Here is an 18831-nt window from a genome sequence, read left to right as displayed (position 1 = left end):
ATAAATACTGAAGCTATGCGCTGGGAGATGCGGCGGTGGAGCGCAGGCTGAATGCCCTGGGGACAAAGTGCGGGAGCCCGTCACTTGCTGGAGCACCCCAGGGGACTTCTCCCCTGCTAAACGAACGTACAGAGAAGGGTCAAGGGCTGCTTGATGAAAACCCTTGCTGCCATATGAGACTTCCACCTAATACGCAAGAGGCGACAGATGGCCGGAGGAGACACTCAGGACCTGGCTGGAGATACAGTGAGGGGAGCTGGAGGCGGGAGACAACGGGGGCTCTGGAATAACGGCGGGGCCATGGGAAAGACTGTGGAAGAGCGGGAGAGACCAAAGGGATGCTCTACAAGGGGGAGGAATGAGAATCATGGCCGGAGCAGCCATTTTAAATCGGACTGGTCGCCCAAACACTGGAGCTGGTGCAGGCACACACTGGTTAGGCTAACGCTGTGGAGAAGCTTCGCTGGCCCCATTAAAGCAGACCCACTGGATGCTCCTCCGCATGGCCGGTGGCCCCCCTCCCTTGTCGACCACCTCAGGGCCAGAGCATTGCAAAGGATACCCCCGAGCAATTATCGGGCCATTTGTCACCATTTTGTTAGCAGAACGGCCGAAAGCACTCGCAGGCGGGATTGAACACTGACGTAGGTCGCCAAGGATCCTGAGACTTACAAGCGCCCTGTGGCCCTGACAAGAGATTTGCCCGTGGCAGACCCCCGGGTCTAGGTCTGACCTTGATTGCCGGCACTGCTGCCCTGACCCTACTCTGGCCTGCTGGCGGGAACTACGGGGAAGCTACAGAGGCCACGGGGGTGAAGGCTGCCTGCAGGGACCCTAACAGTAAACATCGCGACTGCCTCCCTGACACCAGCCAAACTCAGGCTGACGACACCAGATCTTCATGGGAAGGACGGAACCCAGACAATCGAAGCTAACATTCAACACCCGCAAAACACCCAGTTGCGCTTCTAGAGACCATGGTGATGAAGACCCTCTGGAGATCAGGGTGGAGCGGTGGAAGGCCTTGCTGGTGGGATGAAACAGAGCCTCACCTCTATTGACTCTAAAATAGACTCTATGAGCAACAGGCTGGAAAACGTCATGGCAAAGTTGGATAAAAATGAGGAGCGGCTGAAGGAGGTGGTACATAGGGTGTCAGACTGGGAGGATGGAGCGGGGACGAGCAGGCAGCACATACTGAAAATGGACAAACTCCTAAAGGTCATTGCAGAGAAAAACGAGGAGTTGGAAGCCCGCTCCAGGAGAAATAACGTTCGAATGCAAGGCCTAGCTGAGACCACCAACACGGGGAGGCACGAAGACTTTATGGAACGACTACTGGCTGACCTGTTCAGGAAAGACTCATTCTCTGCACATATGGTTATCAAAAGGGCCCGCAGATCTTTGGTGACACGCCCCCCTCTAGGAGCCCCCCACTCCCAGTTATAATGAGGGTTCTGAATTACAGTGACAGAGACACAGTGCTGGGCCTGGTGCGTGAAAAAGGGGAAGTGCGGTATGAGAACACCACCCTATCCTTCTACCCCGACTTCACTCAAAACATGCAGGAAGCCCTTCGCAAATATATAGCGTGGAAAAAGAAGTTGTAATCCCAAGGAATCCAGTACACCATGCTGCACCCCACGAGGTTACGGATTCATCATCGGCGGCACTGCACATCTTGGATACACCTCAATATTTGGAGGAGTATCTCAAGCTCGACAGGCGATCATCTTCCAGGGAGGAGGCTGTGCGACTGCGCTCGTGTTCCCAATCACCACTATCGGAGCCAGCCTGATGACGAAGGCCTGCATAGGACTATGCTTTTGGCGGCGCTGCTACTGGGCCTTTACTGGACGCTCTGCAGTCTGGTGATGTATAAACTCAGAAGTTGATATGTTGGCATAATTGGGCGCCTGGACACTCACCTCCATCCCGTCAGACCGACCCCTGTGGCCCAGGAGGTTGCGGATGTGTGCGATAGAAAGGTTGAGTGGCAATGGCGGGAGTACCTAGTGTCCCCCAATTGAAGGTATTCCCCCTGTTTCTTTTTTGCATGGTTAGATGGTTGGGAGCACAGAAACTCTCTTTTGGGGAGGTTGACGGGGGGGAGGGATATTTGTTCCTGGCAAGTTGGGGTAGCCAGTTTGGGTGATGGGTGAGGGAGGGGAGGGGGCATAGTGAGCTGAGATTGGGCTGCATGAGACAGAGAGGTGAATTCGACCACGGCAGTACACAGAATGCACAATACGATAGTCATGACTGACGACCACAATGATAGAGTAGCCCTACACATGATCTCCTAGAATGTGAGGGGACTGAATGACCCTAGGAAGCGAAGGCAGGTGCTGGGCTATTTGGACCGCAATCAAGTCCACATTGCTCTCCTATAGGAGACTCATCTTTCACAAGGAAGTGCGCCCCAGTTTGCATCACGATGGGCATCACATAGCTGGTTTACATCTTACTCAAATTATGTTATGTTTTGTTATATGTTATGTTATATTTCATTTGTAGAGTACACAGCTACTTGGAGGTGTCCTGGCGCTAGCTTCCAAAATAGAGAAATGCCTGCACAACTGATTAAAAAAACAGAGTTTTAAGTTTCTTCCTGAACAGCAGTGGGTCTTGGATGCTCCTTAAGGCTAGAGGCAACAAGTTCCAGGCCAGACCATCCCTGCTCACAAAGGAATTGCCTCCCAGGCGCTGGCGTTTAAACTTCGGGGTCTGCATCATCAACAGAGCAGAGGACCGAAGCTGTCTCCCTGGCACGTAGAAGGAGAATCTCTTCTGCAGGTAAATGGGTCCTGTGCCAAACAGGGCCGGATGCGCTATAGTCAGCATTTTAAATTTCAGGCGCGATTCCACTGGAAGCCAGTGCAGGGAGCGCAGATGTGGCCTGACACTGTCCCTGGGAGACAGGCCCACGAGAAGTCTAACTGCAGAGTTTTGGACCACTTGTAATTTTTTTGCCAGGGACCATGGACAACCGACCAAAAGGGCATTGGCGTAGTCCAGACGGGATAGAATTAATGCACGGACCACTGTCTCTCTGGAAGTGCTAGGCAAGAAAGGGATAAGCTTCCTCAGACTCTTGAGTATGCCAAAGCAGGTTCCAGATAGTTTATTCACATGCGTTGTAAAGTTCAAGTTTTCGTCAAACCAGACGCCAAGATTTTTAACGGCTCCAGTTCTTTCAGAGGGACGAGGGAAGCCTGGAGGCCAAAACCTTTCTCTGAAATCCGAGGGAAAGGAGCCAAACAGCAGAACCTCGGACTTTCCCTCATTACGTTTCAGCTGGGCCATGGCCAACCAGTGGAAAACTGAAGATAGGCAGTGTTGGGCCATCTCCACGAAAACTTCCCCCTTGGGCCAAATAAAGAGCAGCTGTGTATCATCAGCATATGCCAAGACCTTAGCCCCCAATGACTCTGCCAGAGCCACCAGAGGAGTCACGTAGATGTTAAACAGAACGGGGCTAAGTGATGAACCCTGCGGCACACCCGTAGTCACAGGCATGGCGCAGAGGCACACGGTGGAAGCCACACCTGCTGCTGCCGGACCTCCAAAAAGGAGCTGATCCATTGCAGGGCACTACCAGAGATACCAATGACGGATAGCTGTTTAAGAAGCAAGGCATGAGGGACAGTGTCGAATGCCTCCGAGAGATCAAGCATAACCAATGCTGCTCTCCCGTCGGCATCCAAACACGCCCTAATAGCCTCAGTGACCTCCAGCAGCGCTCATTCCGTGCTATGCGCAGCACGGAAGCCCGACTGAGCCGGATGAAGCCTATTTTCATTCTCTACAAATTGGTGAGTTGTAAAGTAACAGCCTTTTCACAGACTTTCGACAGACTAGGAAGCAACAAAATAGGGTGGTAATTTACTGTCAATGAAGGGTCCAGAGAGGGTTTCTTAATTAAAGGAAGAATCAAGGCATGTTTCCAAGCCATGGGCACACAAGCCATGCAGAGTGATTTATTGATAATAAAATTCACTTCCATTTTTAAAGTGTCAGCCAGATCCCACAAAAGCCTGGCAGCGCAGGGATCCTTAGGAGAGCCAGACTTGAGGGCCTTCACCATCTCGAGGGAGCTGGCCAGATCAATTGGCCTAAACTCCGAGAAGGTAGAGAGTGGCTCCGCCCTGCTCACCGGTGAAGAGTACGCTGCATCGGGATTTCCTGGAGAGGTGGATAGCGATTCTTAGATGCTAGTTATTTTATCCTTAAAGAAAGACACCAAGGAGTTGCACCAAGCATCATAAACCGGAGTAGCAGCCGCCTGTGAGCCAAAAAGCTTTGTATAATAGAGACATCTCTTTAGAGTTATTTTTTGCTCGATCAATGCGCATAGCAAAATACTGGCCTTTGGCCTCCCCAATGACCGCATATTAGAGTCTTTGTTAAGCTCTGAACGAGTTTTTATCAATTGGGCGATAGCCCCCGGCCCGCCATGCTCTCTCAGCTGTTTTTAACTCATGTTTCAGAGTAGCCAGTTTGGAGGAAAACCAAGGCTTAGAGGGGGACTCTCTCCTAAGTTTGGACTTACAGGGAGCAGGAGAAGACAAGCGTGAGCAAGTAATCCAATTGTCAAACTGGACTATGTTATCCTTCAAGTTCCCTGTAAGAGAGAGGCGAGAGGCGGCCAGCAACGCACCGAGCGTCACTAGGTCCAATCTCCCAAAGGCAGGGGGCGATGGCAGTGGACCTGTCCAAAAAGATTATTCATAGCCGGAGAAAAGAAGATAGGAAAATGGTCGGACCAAGCAACCGGCCTCGGTCTTTTCACCACAAAGGGAAATTTCCCCGGTTGATATCTAGGTTGTGACCTCCAGGATGGGTGGGAAACAGGACTCTTTGAGAGAGGTGCGCCAAGTGGAAAGCGTCCAGGAGGATTAAGGAGTCAGGCGCCTCCGCGTGATCAAGGTGGATATTAACATCACCCAGAAACACATACTTGGAGAAATGCAAAGCACGCTCTGCCAGAGCGTCCCCACATGAATCCAAAAAATCCTTAGACGGTCATGGTGGTTGATAGACCAGGGACCCCCTAAGCGTGAAATGGGCGGAGAATTGAATGCTAAAGTGAATGACCTCACAGTCCTCAAAGAGGGAAGATGGTTCGCTATGAAGGACCCAGTCATCTCTGAGCCAAATGGCGAGGCCACCGCCTCCGCCCACCTGGCGATCCACCCGATGGACTTTGAAACCAGCAGGAGTGGCCAGAGAAACTATGGGGTTAGATTGGGAGTCAAACCATGTCTCAGTGACAAACAAAATGTCCAGACCCTTATCAATGATCAAATCGGCAATGTCCACATAATGCTTATTCACCGATCTGGCATTAATAAGGCAGGCGCTGATGCCCCGTGCCTTGGGAGCATGAGCAGGTGTAGGCGTTACCTCGGGCTCAGAAACAAATGTAAAGCCACAGTCTGCACAGGAAAAGTTCTTGGAAGGCCCGTGGACCAAACACTGTGGGAAGGACAGGGGGGGGGGGTTCAAAAGTTTCAGCCACTCACTGGTAAAGTTGATGGTACTATCAGCGTCCAAATCACCAGAGATCCGGACAAATTACTCTAGAGGAGTGGCCATACTTATTAAACGAGGAGTCAGATTTGTTGAGGGTGGAATGGATGTGGACCCTGAGGGGAGGTACTGTTTGCTGTGGGGCAGGCTACACTCACATGTTATTGTGTTTGCGAATTACTATGTATGTATGTATGTATGTATGTATAGGCATTTATATAGCACACTACTTACCCGGAGGGTCCCAAGGCACTTCGACCGCTGCAAAACCCTTCCTGGCTTCCCTGAGAGATGGCCCCTTAGTGGGTATCTCCAGGGTGAGACCAGGCATCCCCGGCGGTCTGGTGGGGCCGTTAGTGAAGATGAGGCAAGCTAATGCCCAGAGTTGCCGAGTGTGATCGCTGATCAGAGTGGGCACCGAGGCGAGAGAATTATCGAGTCCGCTGACCCTGGTCCAGAAACCTGCCGCGCCAGGATTCGAACCCTGGTCCCGGGCCGTCCTCTGCTCTCGGGTCTGCCGCCTCTAACCAGTGAGTCGATGATGCTCATCATCTACTCACACTACGGGGCAAACTACACACGCTTGGGCATAGGTATGTCTTATGGGGGAGACTTTAACATTGTAGTGAACGCTAGCATAGATCGGTCAAATGTTACAGCGGTGCACTACACCACCTCTCAATGTGCCCTGCAGGACATCGACGCCACAGATAATTTGTTAGACACTTGGCGCTATCTGCACCCTACATTGAAGGAAGGGACTCACCACTCTGCTATGCACAACACCTGGGCCAGATTGGAATATGTGCTTTTCTCAAGAAACATGGTACACTTGGTAGATAAGGCGGCCCACATGGCTAAATCATTCTCCGATCACTCCCCAGTGACGGTTACTGTGAAGCCCCCAGTGGATCTGACCGCCAACATCAACTGTAGGCTCAACCCCCTACACTTAAAGGACATGGTCTTTAAAGCAGAGATAGAGCAGGAGATAATTGAATTTTTCCCCAGAAATACGGACTCTATGGCCAGCCTGACAACAGTCTGGGAGGCATTTAAAGTGACCATATGAGGATGGTGCATTTCCAAAGGAGGGGGCATATTAAAGGATCTCAGACGGACCCTGAACACACTGGAGAAAGAGCTGAAGGGATTGGAGCGGGAGATATCAGGCGGGGACGAGTCAGGTGCCCTTAAAGCTACCTTGCAAGAGAAATTGTCGGAGTATAAGGAGGTTGCCGAAAGGGAATGTAAATTCCGGGGGAAACACTGCACTGCCCGGATATATGGGGAGGGGGACAGACCCGGGAAGTCTCTTGCGAATTACTATGGGCCTAATGTCGATGATGCACATCATCTACTCACACTACGGGGCAAACTACACACGCTTGGGCATAGGTATGTCTTATGGGGGGAGACTTTAACACTGTAGTGAACGCTAGCAGAGATCGGTCAAATGTTACTGCAGTACACTACACCACCTCTCAACGCGCCCTGCAGGACATCGTCGCCGCAGATAATTTGTTAGACACTTGGCGCTATCTGCACTCTACATTGAAGGAAGGGACTCACCACTCTGCTATGCACAACACCTTGGCCAGATTGGAATATGTGCTTTTCTCAAGAGGCATGACACACTGGGTAGATAAGGCGGCCCACATGGCTAAAACATTCTCTGATCACTCCCCAGTGACGGTTACAGCGAAGCCCCCGGTGGACCTGACCCCTTACATCAACTGGAGGCTCAACCCCCCTACACTTACAGGACGTGGTCTTTAAAGCAGAGATAGAGCAGGAGATAATTGAATTTTTCCCCAGTAATACCGACTCTGTAGCCAGCCTGACAACAGTATGGGAGGCATTTAAAGTGACCATGAGAGGGTGGTGCATTTCCAAAGGAGGGGGCATATTAAAGGATCTCAGACGGACCCTGAACACACTGGAGAAAGAGCTGAAGGGATCGGAGCGGAGATATCAGGTGGGGACGAGTCAGGTGCCCTAAAAAGCTAGCTTGCGAGAGAAATTGCCGGAGTATAAGGAGGTTGTCGAAAGGGAATGTATATTCTGGGGGAAATACTGCACTGCCCGGATATATGGGGAGGGGGACAGACCCGGGAAGTCTCTTGCGGGAGCAGTTAGGCCCCCTATATTCTGAAACTATGTCAATGAACTGCAAAACGAGAAGGGAATGACATGCAGGACCCTCTCGGACCAAATGTCTACCCTTACGAAGTATTATAAAAAGCTGTATACGTCTCAGAGACAACACACGCTGGACCCCAGGGACTATTTTGAGGACATAGCCCTGGCATGGCTGGGAGACGCGCAACGTAAAATTTTGGCTCATGAACCTGAAGTCGATGAGATCACTGAGGCTATAATGAGCATGAAGTCAGGGAAAGCCCAGGGGTCTGATGGAATCCCTATAGACTTCTGTAAGACCTATGTTTCCATCTTCGCGCCCATTCTCAAAGCGGTATTTTATGAGGCACTGGAAGAGGGTACCCAAACTGAGACCATGAGAGAGGCCCAAATCTTGTCCCTGCTCAAACCCACTAAACCTCCTGACCAATGCGACTCGTACCGACTCCTGTCCCTTCTCAACAGCGATACTAAAATTTTGCTGAAAGTCCTAGCAACAAGATTAAACCTCCTCCTAGAAAGGCTAGTGCTGCCTGATCAGGCGGGGTTTGTGCCAAACCGGGCCACAGCTCATAACCTTAGGACCCTCCTGGCAGTTCTTCAGGATATAGACCTGTGCTGCGCTGCAGTGGCTGCCTTTCGAGATGCCACCACAGCGTTCGATTCCATAGAGTTGGACTACGTGATGGGGACGCTGGCGCACATGGGCATGCCGGAACCTTTCATTTGCTGGATCAAACTGCTCTACACTGTGCCATGTGCCAGGGTTCTTCTTAACAGGTCTCACTCTGAAACTTTCCCTATCACTAGGGGGACGAGGCAGGGATGCCCCCTGTCTCCCGTCTTATTTGCCATAGCCGTTGTGCCCCTGGTGGCTAAGTTGCGGCAGCACCACAACCATAGAGGCCTTATTTACCCCCCCAGGCAAGTGTTAGTGTCTCTATATGCTGATGATATTACTTTGTACATACACAAACCTCAAGATAACCTTAACCCGGTCTTGAGGGAGATCACTAGATTTGAGGCAATAGCCGGGGTACAAATAAATTGGGGCAAGTCTGCAGTTTTCCGCCTAACTGACCACACGCTCCGGCATTCCCTGGACTACCCATTAACATGGGAGGAGGCTGACTTTAAATACTTTGGTATTTACATCACCAGGGATAAAGAGGACTTGATGAGGACGAATTGCAGGCGTGCTATGACTAAGGTGACGGATAGCATCACGAGTTGGCTCAAGCTACCCCTCTCGATGGCTGGGAGGGTATCACTAATTAAAATGGTAATAGTACCCACATTTTTATATTTATTCATAAACATCCCTTACCATCTGGGTGCTTACTTCTGTAAAACTCTGAAAACACAATTGTTCCGGTTAATATGGGGGGTAAACAAGCGCGGCTGAGGCTGGGCACCCTTACTCTGCTGTATCGTTACGGGGGACTCGATCTACCCGACTTCGAACAATACTATCATAGTGCGCAGGTGCATTTCGCAGTGTACTGGTTCCATCCTCCCCCGTACATACCCCACCTTGCGGTAGAAGATGGGCACAGGGCCCCGGTCCCGCCATCGGGGTATGTGTTTACATCATACAAGTAGCGAAATAGGGATCCATATTCCCCCAGAATACCACTATGCTGCTGTCCTCTGCTGCCTTTCATGACTGAAAATATTTGCTAAAGCTTGTTAACTAAATTGCAATATGTGACTTGGGGCGACCTATATCTCGGGGGGGAATTCCGGACAAAGGACCAGTTCTTTGGGGAGACCCCAAACTCCTTCATGGATCTCTTCCATTACACCAGGCTCAGGCAGAGTTTACGGGCCAAGACTCCGGACTTCCCAAAGGAGCCGGAAACATTTATCTCCCTCCACCTGATGCTACAGACGGACGCCCCTGCGCATGTCACTTCTATGCTGTATGCGTGAGTATGCACTGCACCTCCGAGTTCCCAAGTAAGGGCCAGGAAAGAGTGGGATAGAGACCTAGATGACCCACTCACTGATGATCAGTGGGAGTTGGCCTGGCAGCAGACTGAAATGGCGTCTGGTAGTAGTAGGCTACGTCAGCTACATTTCAAATTTTTGCATAGACTGTACCCCACTCCAGCGCGACTACATAGGCTCCATCTCTGAGATGACAATAGGTGCTCTCGGTGCGGACAGGGCTCAGCGGATTTCATACATCTGGCATGAAACTGCCCTCAAGTTGCAGAGTACTGGAAGGAGGTTTTCTCTGGACTAGCCGAGATGCTGGAGCCCCCAATTGAGCCACACCCTGCCAGAGCCCTACTGGGCCTGGTTGCTGATATAAAAAAGCCACATCGCAAGTTCCTACCTATGAGCATACTCCTAGCCAGCCTACAGGTGGCGTGTAAATGGGGTAGGGGCAGAGTGCCTAAATTTAAGGGGTAGATACAGGACATGTCCACTTGGCAGGAATATTTACACGCCTATGCAGAACAATTACCGATGAAGTCCCGGCCGAGGGATATTCGGGCCCCTTGATATCTTACCTTTCGGGTCAGCAAGTGGGGGTTGACACTGCCGCCACTGGAACAGAGGCTGAATCTGTGACTGACTGAGATGTGGGACTGCGGGGTGAACTGAGGGGTTGCAGATTTGAGGAGACACGACGGCAGGTGGGGGGGTGAAAGGGCGAGGGGTATCCTAGCTGCCTGGAGAAACGTATTGCTTTTGTTTCGGAGCGATTAGTAAATGGAGAAATGTGACTGTAAAATATGCGTTCTGGGCTCAACTATGATTACCTTGGTCGAACTTTTTCATCTCACAGATGTTCACTTTTGAGAGAAACTAGGGAACTGTTGGGGGGCAGGGACGGGGGGAAGATGGGAGGGGGAGTTTGTTTGAGGGACTGTATACATGAATCTGATATTCTTACTCCAAATTCACCTATGTTGACTGGTATATCATGCGTTGTAATATGAAAACTGTCTATAAATAAATAAAAAAATAAAAAAGAAAGAATTTAGAAACAGTCTACAAGAAGATCAAAGACAATTTAGGAAAAAATGGAAATATGAGGAACGTTTGGAATAAATAGGTGCAGGAAAACTTACTGGGGCCAGTAGAGGAGCCCTCGGCGGACCTATCCTGGCCCTCCTGTTGTTCCTGCTCCGCCGGCGCTGCTACCTCCTCCTCTGTTCTCTTGCCCCTGGGGGGAGCTGATGTATAACATGAAAGAAAGACACAACCATGGATGATTGTTGTCAACCAAACCAAATATTTCAAAAAAACAATAACAAATTATTTCGGGGAAATAGACAACAATTGCACTAAATTTATTGACCTATCTGATGTGGTCTACTAGGATATTATTTTGCTGGATTCGTGGACCATCTAGTTGGAAAGTTATGTAGCTCACAGTAAACCAACTACACAAAGGTTCTACTAGGACTGGCAGGCAGCACTCCGCAGCCCGCGAAGTGACAGACAGAGTCTGTCATGATTGCGGACCACTAAAAAGTTTCCTACTAAATAGTAAATAACCAGTCATAATATACTTAACCTATCAATCCACCACCAATATCCACTATCTCTTCTTAGTGGCAGGAGTAAAAAGGAAGGACTGGACTTGAGTCTCTAGTGTCTAGCATTACGCAGCTCTGTAAAGTACACTCATACATAATCACTCAGGCCAAATGAGCACAAAATTTAAAACAAGTAAGCATAGTAGCACCGCCAGTTAGCAGGCGAGCACCTGCAATCACAGATGCTTTTGAAACATAATTGACCTGCAATGTAATCGGCAGCATTCTTGCTCTTCGGAAAAAACAAATATTTGCAATGTTATATCACAGAGCAGGAGAAAACAAAGTAGTGAATAAATAGATTCTACTACTCACCAAGCCCAGGGATCTCCATGCCAAGCAGGTCGAGTAGGTCGTGTTCCGGTCCAGGATGTCGGATCACCGGTGCATCACCTGGTTGTAAGTGCGCCGGACCCCAGACTCCCGATACAAGGCCCGGCACACCTGCCCCCATTGCTGGCGACGCTCCCGGAGCCCGTACCCGGCACCGGGCCTGCCGCCTGCCGCGACGGTCTTGGGGAGGTGGCGCTGATCAAAGAAAAGCAGTGTGGCAACCTCCACTGCGCTAAAGATCCCCCAGGCAATTACATCCTTCCCCCTTAAGCGCCTGCAAGGGAGCGGGCTGCGGGGTGCGGGACACTTCCTCTTAGACTTGCCGGTTCCCTTTGCCATGGTCCAGGGTGAAAGAAGAAAAGAATAGGGAAAAAAAGTAAGTAAAAGAAAAGAGAAATCTAAACAAAAAAAACAGTTATTAAAGTTACAAAAAGTTGAAAAAAACAAAATATAGATGTAGAAAAAGAGAGGGATAGATAATAGTAAAAAAGATTTAAATAAAGTTCAAACAAACAAAGGATTGCAAAGATCAAAGCAGGATAGAAAAAGCATGCCCAGAACCTTAGCAATGAATGAAAAATAAGATGGGCGCTCCCATTGCAACCACGTGGGTTAGTTTGTGCGATATTTTCCCCACGAGCACGCAAAAACGGACGCGATCACGTAATTGCACCCCGCATGTAGGAAATACGCAACGCGAGCATGCAACTAGCGCCTGGAAACGGAAATACCCAACTCGAACACTAAATGGGAAACTTCGCGGTAGCTGGGCGAAAAAAACCCAGCAAACACGCAAAAATAAAAAATCTGCAAATTCGCACAGATTCACAATTTTGCCGACCGCAAGTACGTGTTCGCAAGAATTTGCATACCACGAATTCGCAAATTTCGCCCACACCTATTTGAAAGGAACCTTATCTTAGACAATCCCATCAGTCACTGGGATGGCTGCAATGTTAACGAGAGACAGGTCACTTTTCATGTCTATGTGCAGAAGAATGAGGGACAAAACCCTGCCGGCCAGTTCTGTAGCAGAACTTTCCGTGAGGTAATGCTCCTTAATAAGAGTATGATCCAGACATAAATCCAAGGCAGAACCAGATAAGGGTGTTTTAGCCATGAAATATAAACAGAAATCAGTACGGGGGCAGGTGTAAAATAGAAAAACTGTCTGAGGAAAAATCATATTGATCCATATGGTACCCAGATGTACTCAGCTAGAAAACAGGATACTGTGATTCAGCAGTATGGCTTGAAAAATCCAATTCAGAATGATTTGCCAATGGTATATCTGTACAAACGACATCCATTGTAGAATTTGTGATAGCAGAAACAGGTGTCACAGCTCAAACGCCCAACTCTGCCCAAATGCTGCAGGAACGAGGATTACCCCAGTCCTCCTCCAGCGCCCCTGCAACGCACACTGAAATATGAACACAGTGCGCTAATCACTGAGGTACCGGGAGAGAGTGGGAAAGGACAAAACAAGGAAAACCAAAGGAAACACTGCTAGCGGCCCCTTCCGTCTTGGGATTCATGGGTGAGACTGCACCTGTAGTTAATATACAAAACAACCATAAGTCATGCAGAAAAGAAAGTTTCAATGCTCTTGCATCCCAAATCCCAGCTCTGTATGATAATTTATTTATTTATTTATTTGCACGCTTATACCGCGCTGGGAATCGACTCCCTTGGGAGTATCTCCGCGCCATTGGTAACGTTAGAAAGCAAATAGCAAACAGCCCTGTCATGTCATTAATATTTACCAGAGTCAATAATTAAACAGGAACGTTTTTAGCTTTTTCCTGAAAGGAAAAAGTTCCCTGCATGCTCTGATTTCCAGTGGAAGACTGTTCCAAAGTTTCGGGCCTGCCACTGACAGGGCTCTTCCACCTTGTCTCGTCTTCCAAAATCTGGGGACACATAGTAATTCATGGTCTCCAGATCTCAAAGTTCTTGTGGGAGTGTATGGGATGAATTTCTGATTTAAGTCCTCCGGGCCTCTACCAAACAAACACTTGTGAATAATGCAACAAGTTTTAAACAGCACTCTTTGTTTTATGGTGAGCCAATGAAGTTTTTTAAGGAGCGGCTTTGAAGGAGTCCTGGCCGGGGCATTAAGAACAAGGCGGGCAGCCGTATTCTGCACGACTTGAAGTCTAGCGATGACCCCTTCGTTGGTGGCTAGAAGCAAACCGTTACAGTAGTCCAGTCTGCTCAACACGAGCGACTGAACTAACGTTTTCCTGGTGGAATCAGGTAGCAGGGGGAACACCCTTCGGAGAAGTCCAATAACATGGAAGCAGGAGCTTACTACATAGGTAGCATGATGTTTTAAGGTGAGCTCCTGATCCAGTTTGACTCCCAGATTTTTTACTACCATTTTTGGCTCAGGGACTGGGCCAAGATCACAAGGCCACCAGTCAGGAGTCCACAGTCGCTTGGCTTCCCCAAAGAGCATCACCTCCGTCTTGGAGACGTTGCACTGAAGGAGGTTTGCTGCCATCCAACGTGCTACTTCTTTCATCCCTTGGGCAAAGGAGTGGCGCACTTCAGGAGTCATGGTTTTAAACGGGAAGAGGAGTTGTGTATCGTCTGCATACGATACAGGGATAAACCCGTGGGATCTCATGATGTTAGCTAGGGGTGCCACGTAGATGTTAAATAATGTAGGGCTCAAGCAGGAGCCCTGTGGCACCCCCTTTGAGATCTCCACCTCCTCAGACTGGTAAGAGCCCAATATTATTCTCTGAGTGCGTTTGCTGAAAAAACTCCTTAGCCATGCCAACGCCTTGCCACCCAGACCGATGTTAACTAGTCTGGAGGTCATGATCTCATGTGACACTGTGTCAAACGCCGCTGACAAATCTAATAGCACCAAGATCACGGAGTACCCCTTGTCCTGGAGCATATGAAGATTGTCAGCGACGGACAGCAAGGCGGTCTCGGTACTATGCCTAGGTCTGAAACCCGATTGAGAGGGATCTAGTCCCCCTGCACTCTCGATGTAATTAGATAGATGCCGGTTAACAAACTTCTCGGCCAGCTTCCCCAAAAACGGGAGAAGCGAGATGGGTCTCAAATTAGTGAGGTCCGTCCAGGGAATAGAGTTGTTCTTCCGTAGAGGTCTCACCAAGGCGCGCTTCCAATCAGAGGGAACTTCACCTGATCCTAGGGATAGATTGAGTACCTGTTGGATCCCTACTCCTAGATCATCCCTTAGGAGAGACATGATACGAGCTGGAATAGTATCTGACGGGCATCCACTCTTGGTTTGATTAATTAGAGTGCCAATGTCCTCAATTGATATAGGGGGGAAATCAACAAGCTTGTTAGCATTATTTTCTGTTGACCAGAGATGAGGGGGGGCCATACTATCAACAGTTCTTAAGATGTTAGAGGAGGAATTTGAGGCTAAAATCTTTGCATAAATGCCTTCTATTTTCCTTACAAAGAACTGTGAAATGTTATTACAGAGTTCTTGGGATTCAATCCCCTCTGTTTCACAGGCTGCAGGCTTGACAAAGGTCTGTAGGATCTGATAGAGGACTTTCGCATTATTACCCGCAGCTGTTATTTGGTCTGCTATATGATGTTTCCGGGCAGAACGAATGGCTTTATGGTAATTTTTCTGGGAAGTCCTATAAATATCTTTATCCTCAGCCTTATGTGTGAGTCTCCAGCGTTTTTCAGATTTCCGTGCCAAGATTTTTAACTGCCTAAGATCGTCTGTATACCAGACTTCTTGTCTTGGGGCAGGTCGGGGTTTAAATGTTCTAAAAGGAACGGCATGATTAATGGAAATAGTTACCGCTTCGTTGAAAGCGGCCAGTGCCGCAGTGACATTATCGCCAAATTCAGCCCAATTGGGTTCGATAAATTTCTCCCTAAAACTCTCAGGCGTTAGCTTATTCCATGGTCTTCTAACATCGGCCAGAATTTTCTGAGCAACCTTAGACACCTGGCTGGGTCGAGTATAAAACTCAATAATCGAGTGGTCAGTCCAATCCACTTGACAGGGAGGTGAACACTTTATAGACATAGAATTATATAGCACAAGGTCCAATAATAATAATAGTAAGAAAATACTCTCACCAGTTTAGCAGGGATAGCTTCCTCAAAAATAAGTAGGAGGAAAATGCAGGAGAAGTATTTCTTATTGTAATCAATATCCCATTATGATGCAATGAATTCCTTGAGCAAGTCACTTCAAAGATCCAGGGGAAAAAACTCTTGAAATCAGAGAAAAACCCCTCTCAATACAGGCAGGGAACAAATAAAAACGTATTTTTATTCTCTTCTTTAGTGGCCAATATAGTTTTCTATAGGAAACCAAGGAAAATGCGATCCCAACAAAGCTACTCGCGTTTTGACCCAAACTCCACATAACGATGTGGAGCTACTACAAAAATACAGGAAGAGCACTGAAAATCGAGCTTCACAGGCAGGGAGAAAACAAGCTAATGCTGCATAAAGCCAGTGCAAAACACAAGCGGTTCTTCTTTCAAGGTCCTGAGGCTCCCATCAGTGTCATGAAAGCCCCAAATACTAGCAGTTCCAAAAACCACAATTGTTTGGTCCAAAAAGGCTGCCAAAGTAACAGGGAGAGCAAAGAGCTCCTAATTAGCAGTCCAAAAACAAGGTTCCCAAAGGTGGGGAGGTATCCAAAGGGCTCACAAAAATACCTTAGTCTCCAAAAAACAAGATCCTTCAGGTGGGCTGTAACGAAGGTAGATAACAAGCAAGGAAGGAAGCACTGAACCTCCATTAAAGAGGGAAGGAGCCCTGAACATGTGACCTGGAAGCATAAGCACAGAAAAAGGACTGCGACAAGAGAGAAAGAATCTGACTAATTCCTGACAACCAGCAGTGTATCAATTAAGTTATAAGTGGAGGACTCAGACTTCCGCCTCCAACCGGGGAATATCAGCATTGGTGGTGCTTATGGGCTGCAGAGAAAAGTCTTGTGGAAAGAAATGCCTAGTCCACGGCATACTATACAGAATCGCCCACTTGGTGTAATTTGACATGTTCAATGGAGACAAATTGCTTGTTGTTATATCTTTGGAGTGGTGACAAAATCACAGTGCGTGTACCCAGGACGCCAATGACTGGTCCAAATTTCTTTTTGATTGCCACCTTTTCTCAAACCAGATCTAAAACACTTGGAAGCCAGTGGAAACTGGAACTTGATCTTCAACACACAGAGCGTGAGATGTAGGCAAATATTTGTGAGATTGAGGGTCACTGCAATGTTGTAGGTCCTGTAAGACAGAACAATGGTTATCTACATCAAAGGATGCAGCCGCCGCTCCAATTTTCTGGACCGTCAAGGTCTGGAACATACATCTTAATGCCATGAAGCACTTTGTATGACGTACGCTCACCCATTGATCTTATAGGGAAGTTATGTAATGCTTGTCGAATCCCATAGAGATGGTTCAACCAACCAAGCCCTGTACCTAATACCCTAGCCATCAAGGATTGCTTTACACAGTTCATTCTTTCCACAACAGAGTAAATGGTGAAGAATAATGTATTTGTATAACTATGAACTTAATCGAATTACGGTATGCTTTAGTAGGGAAAGCTGGACCTTGGTCCAAATGGAATGCACAACAAGCATAAGTACTGATGAAGACTTAGAATTCTTTAATAATGATGCGATCATCAGCTGAGAGCTGTAGCCAAGCCCAGAGGAACCTAGAGCAAGAATTAACTGCAACCAAAATAAGGACCCCATTAGGATGACGGGCGGAAAACCGCCATGGAGGCGGGAAACAACCGCCCGCCGGGACCGTGGAGAAACCGGCAGTCAAATTAGGAACAACCACCAAAGAAAACCACCCGACGCGGACGGTGACGTCCAAAAACTGACCGCGGCAGTCGGAATCGCAGCGGAAAAGGCACAATCCGCCGCAATCATAGCGGGGACTCTGCACATGAAATTAGTTTAACCCCGATGATCCCACGGTCCGCTGTTTCCGATCACCGCGGTCGCATACAGAAGTGAATGTGAGAGACAGCGGAAGAGCTGCAGCATAGCTACTGCAGCAGACGATACATGAAAAACATGGCGGTCCAAAGCCAAAACACCGCTGCAATGCCACAAATTGCACAAACCAAGTAGCCATGTCCCCCCAATACACAAAACCCAACAAAATGAAAAGGAAAAATGCCAAACTGAAACATACAATTCCCAGAACAATCCCCACAACACACCTGACAGCAAAATCGCATGTGGACACACCCATACAGCTGTGTATAAAACCAGCCACTTCACTGATCACAATCCCTTGCAACACTCCAGAAGAGAATGGCATCCACCAGATATGATAGGAGAGGCAATAGTACACAGCACACCCACCACCACCACCATCACACCAGCACCAGCAATCCCCAAGCACATAGCACACTTCGCACAAAAACACCACACCCACCACCCACACCCCTGCACCCACAAACACTTCAAACACCACACACCATGACATCACAGAAAATGCCCTAATTCACAGAGAATGAGTTGACAGTCATGGTAATTGAGATTGTCAGAGTGGAACCACTACTGTTTGGTAGCCTGGTCCAACAGACTCCATTAGCCACAAGGACTCAAATGTGGGAAAGGATAGTGTTAAATATTGGACGGATTTGTCAGCATGAGCTGAAAGCCATTTTGTATTTCTTACAGCCATTTTAGTTAGCTATGTGCGGCCACATGCTCGCCATGTGCTCTGTCCTCCATCAGTGTTGACTGCTCTTGTAATCGGCCTAGAAACAAACTATATTCAGCATTTTCCACCTTCGCACATGCTCAGTTGAGCTTGCAGCTGTCCTTGCGACTGTTTCTAATCTGTAAATGTCAGGGTGTGTTCACCAGAATTAGCAACTGTTAGCTACTCCCACTTTGTTGAGCAAGCAGATCTTGCATGCCTGCCCATATTAGTCATTTTGCATGCTTACATGAGCCAGGACTGCCCCTTGGTCTCATGCTGACTATGTCACCCTAAGCATATATAAGGCCCCAGTTTTCTGTATTCCTTAGACTGCCTCATTCAGTTGCTAAGGCTTCTGTGTGACGTAGTCTCCCTCATGTGAGGTTAATAAAGATGTTCTTTTTATATTTCAGCTTCTGTGCCAATTTCTTCTTTGTTGGTTTAAATGGACCAAGTATCAGTGAGACCCCTGAGGTTTCTATTGTCTACAAATGGCGCTCCAACGTGGACCTCATCAGAGAAGTGGCTATCTAAGGAGTGATCTTGTCAGGAGACAG

Source organism: Lissotriton vulgaris, chromosome 11, assembly GCF_964263255.1.
Source record: "Lissotriton vulgaris chromosome 11, aLisVul1.2, whole genome shotgun sequence".
Taxonomy (NCBI): domain Eukaryota; kingdom Metazoa; phylum Chordata; class Amphibia; order Caudata; family Salamandridae; genus Lissotriton; species Lissotriton vulgaris.
This window is presented reverse-complemented; position numbering follows the sequence as displayed.